Source organism: Petaurus breviceps, unplaced genomic scaffold, assembly GCF_028583685.1.
Source record: "Petaurus breviceps papuanus isolate PSGF00001 unplaced genomic scaffold, PetGlider_PUasm1.0 151, whole genome shotgun sequence".
Taxonomy (NCBI): domain Eukaryota; kingdom Metazoa; phylum Chordata; class Mammalia; order Diprotodontia; family Petauridae; genus Petaurus; species Petaurus breviceps.
In genome coordinates, this window is record NW_027185712.1 from 5,127,683 (window position 1) to 5,132,105 (window position 4,423).

The following is a 4,423-nucleotide window of genomic DNA, read 5'->3' on the forward strand; positions in this document are numbered from 1 at the left end:
GATACATCTATAGATAGAAAGATATAGATAGATATCTATAGATACATATATAAATATATATCCACACATAAATATATGCCTAACACATATATGAATATATACCCATATTAACATATATGTACATTGTATGTTTATATGTGTTTATGTATGTACACATGGATAGAGAGACAGATAGACAGATTTTTTTTCTATACTGGCTGAATATGGGAGAAGTACATAAAATTGCTAGAATCATGAGCTAAAAGTGCAACTTGGCAAGATATTTGAAATAATACATTGGAAAACATGTTTATGTTCGGATCAGATACTAGCTACAATTCAGATTATGCATATTTCATTGAAATTTATTCAAGTGAATAAAATTGATATGAATACTATACTACTTAGCATAATTCTCTTAGAAATGCCAGAAATTCCTGACAATAATGAATGATTCAAACATTAACTTGTTGGGGGAGGGATGGTGAAAAACAAATTGATATTATTGCCTTTAAAGAATTATTGCATCTACTCATGGTTATGTTTTTTTTTTTAAGATTTTATTTCTCAGTATTTCAAACCCACATTGTTCACGTTCACTTTCATATTTCCAGCAATCCCTTTTTGAACTCTCCAGCAATTCCCGTCAATTCTCCCTCCACCAACCCTGTCCGATTTTCATTCATAAACTTGAAATTCTACTTTAGTACTCCCCCCGAAAAATCTGTCATTCTGTCCTTCTGCTTCCAGTTCTTAACACACACTGAATACAGCCCAAGGACTTCAAATAATGTCCCATAGGAAAGTCAGGATAATGCAGGAGAAAGAGAAATTGATCAGGATTCAGCTGATTGTTTTTCTAGTCTTAGCATTGCCACTGACTTTGCTCTGACCTTGAACAAGCTCTTCTCTGTACCTGTTTCCTCATTTGAAAATGAAGGGATTGGTCAGGATGATCTTTACAATGACTTCCAGTTCCAACTCTCTGTGTTCTAATCACCAAGTTTAATTCAATTACAAGCATTTATGGAGAACCTAATCTGTGCCAGGAACTAGAGATTTGAAGCAGATAGTGAAAAAAAGTTTCTGCCTAAAAAAAAGCAAAAGCATAAACAAAAAAAAAATATTATCTTAGTTTTGTTTTTCCCCTCAATGGTTTCCTCTCCCTTGTTCCTTTTATCCTGCATTAGAGTTTCACAACTAGGTCTTTTAGACAACCTGAGAAGTTTTAGCTCCTTGCTTTTTCTGTACTTATTAGAAGCAACCACCTGAAGATGAGCTCTGAATCATTGTGGAATGCTACACACATTTTTAAGTTTTCACTTAACATCAATGAAGAAAAATTTAAATTTAAGGAAGACACAGGTAAGTCTTACCCTGGAATTATACAATTCTCATATCTAGCATTGCCATTGTGCAGACCTACTTACCTCTTCTACCTATCAAGATAATTTTTTGACTCCTTGCTGGAGATCTGCACGGTGCGCTTGTCTGCCTGCCCCCGCAGAAATGCTCTGGTTGTCTACAGTTCTTCGTTAGATAAGGCCAGTGTCTAAAGCACTGGCCCCCTACCTGACATGTGCTTATGCTAAAGACGTCAAATTTGGAGCAGATGCCCGAGCCTTAATGCTTCAAAGTGTAGATCTTTTAGCTTATGTGGTTGCTGTTACTATGGGGCCAAAGGGAAGAACTGTAACCACTGAACAGAGTTGGGGAAGTCCCAAGGTAACAAAAGATGGTGTGACTGTTGCAAAAGCAATAGACTTGAAGGACAAATACAAAAACATTGGTGCCAGGCTAGTTCAGGATGTTGCCAATAACACAAATGAAGAGGCTGGGGGTGGCACTACCATAGCAACAGTCCTTGCATGATTCATTGCTAAGGAAGGTTTTGAGAAGATTAAAAGATTAAAGATTGAGAAGATTAAAAGGAGCAAATCCAGTGGAGATCAGGAGAGTTGTGATGTTGGCTGTTGATGTGGTCATTGCTGAACTTAAGAAGCAGTCTAAACCTGTCACAACTCCTGAAGAAATTGCTCAGGTTGCTACAATTTCTGCAAATGGAGACCAAGAAATTGGCAATACAATATCTGATGCAATGAAAAAGGTTGGACAAAAGGCTGTCATCACAGTAAAGGATGGAAAAACATTGGATGACAAGTTGGAAATTATTGAAGGCATGAAGTTTGACAGAAGTTATATCTCTCCGCATGTTATTAATAGAGCTAAAGGTCAGAAATGTGAATTCCAGGATGCCGATGTTCTCTTAAGTTAAGAAAAGGATCTCGTGTCCAATCTATTGTACCTGAGCTTGAAATTGCAAATGCCCACTGTAAACCTTTAGTCATAATTACTGAAGATGTTGATGCAGAAGCACTAAGTACACTGGTTTTGAGCAGGCTAAAAGTCGGGCTACAGGTCATTGCAGTAAAAGCTCTGGGATTTGGCGACAACAGGAAGAACCAGCTTAAGGTTATCGCTATTGCTACTGGTGGTACAGTGTTTGGAGAAGAGGGATTGACTCTGAATCTTGAAGATATTCGAGCTCATGACTTTGGAAAGGTTGGATAGGTCATTGTGACAAAAGATGATGCCATGCTTTTGAAAGGAAAGGTGAAAAATCCCAAATTGAGAAACGTGTTCAAGAAATTGTTGAACAATTAGACGTTACTACTAGTGGCTATGAAAAAGAAAAGTTAAATGAACGTTTGGCCAAACTTTCTGATGGAGTAGCTCTAATAAAGTTTGGTGGAACAAGTGATGTAAAAGTAAATGAGAAGAAAGACCGGGTTACTGATGCACTTAATGCGACACGTGCTGCTGTTGAAGAAGGCATAGTTCTGGGAGGAGGCTGTGCATTGCTTCGATGCATTCCTGCCTTAGAGAAATTAACTCCAGCTAATGAAGATCAAAAAATTGGAATAGAAATAATTAAGAAGGCGTTGAAAATCCCTGCAATGACCATTGCTAAGAATACAGGTGTTGAAGGCTCATCGATAATTGAAAAAGCTCCTCAGAGGATAGGTTATGATGCCATGCTTGGAGATTTTGTGAATATGGTTGAAAAAGGAATAATTAACCCAACTAAGATTGTAAGAACTGCTTTGTTGGACGCTGCTGGTGTAGCTTCTCTGTTAACTACAACAGAAGTTGTTGTTACTGAAATTCCTAAAGAAGAAAAAGAACCTGCCATGGGAGGGATGGGTGGCATGGGTGGAGGCATGGGAGGTGGCATATTTTAATTTCCTAGAATAATGCTCTATCATTATCTGTGATGCAAGCAAGACTCAAGGCAGTGTTCTTCACTAACTTTAGAGAAGTCAGTTGGAGAGAGGACTGAAGTAAAGGCTGATGTTTGAGAAAATCACTATAACCATCAATTACTGGTTTCAGTTGACAAAATATGAAGTGGTTTACTGCTGTCATTATCCATGATAAAGATAATTTATTTTGTATTTTTTGAATGAAGATATTTGTACATTCCTCATACTGGGTGCAAGATCCATGTAATGATGATCTGCTTTCAACTTAAAGCAGCGGAGGCATTTTTTCTATTATTCTGCTAAGTCAGAATTTTAGTATTTGCCATCACTAGAAGGAAAGTTCAGAAGCAGCCTTTCTGTGCAGATGAAGATTGATTAAAATTGTGTACAAAGTAGAGAAATATCCAATTATGTGATGACCTTTGTATAATAAAATTGTTTAAAGTTAAAAAAAAAGATACGTTCTTGTCTTTCTTTACTCTATTACTTTTGGGGCTCACTTCTTTTAAAACCTGGACAAAGATCTCTACATATATCCACTGAATACCACCATGCTATCCCCTCCTGTTGAGTATGGATCTCTGTACACTTACTCTGGCTTTCATTTTCAGAGTCAAAACTTATTGGTTTCCTCTTTTTGAGTTGTGAAATTGATGCCAGTTCATCTGCTCAAGTTGTTCAATTCTTTGTTTATTTGACTTTACTCTGGAATCCTGAATTTTTTTTTCTACTTTACAAATGCTTTATTAACTTCTGATTTACATCATTCATTTCTGGCAGATTTTGAGTTACAAATTTTCTTCTTGTTTTTCCCCTACCCACCGCCCCAAAATAGCACTGACCCGGGATATCCCCTCCTTCAATCTGCTCTGTCCCATATCTTCTCCCATATACCCTTTGACTTTTCCAGTAGGGCATGGTGGATCTCTATGCCCCAGTGCCTGTATATCTAATTTCCAATTACTGGGTTCCAAAGTCCACAATGAACTGATCTCTCACTTTGTCCTTCACAACTATGTGTTGATAAATCTGGAAATGACCACAGCTGCTGGTGATCTGGAGTCCCTCCACCAGGAGGCTGCTAAGGCCTGCCCTGGGGCTAAAACCTCTGTTTGGGGCTGGGCTCAGCTCCCAGAGCACTGCGCTGGCCACTTCCTGCAGGCCTGCCAGGCTGTCCTCAG

The 4,423-nt window shown here is 38.1% G+C and overlaps 1 pseudogene; it reads left to right on the forward strand.

The window, feature by feature from the left end:
* Nucleotides 1-1,488: 1,488 nt before the first annotated feature.
* Nucleotides 1,489-3,463, forward strand: LOC138153601 (60 kDa heat shock protein, mitochondrial pseudogene; annotated as a pseudogene).
* The last annotated feature ends 960 nt before the right edge of the window (nucleotides 3,464-4,423 follow it).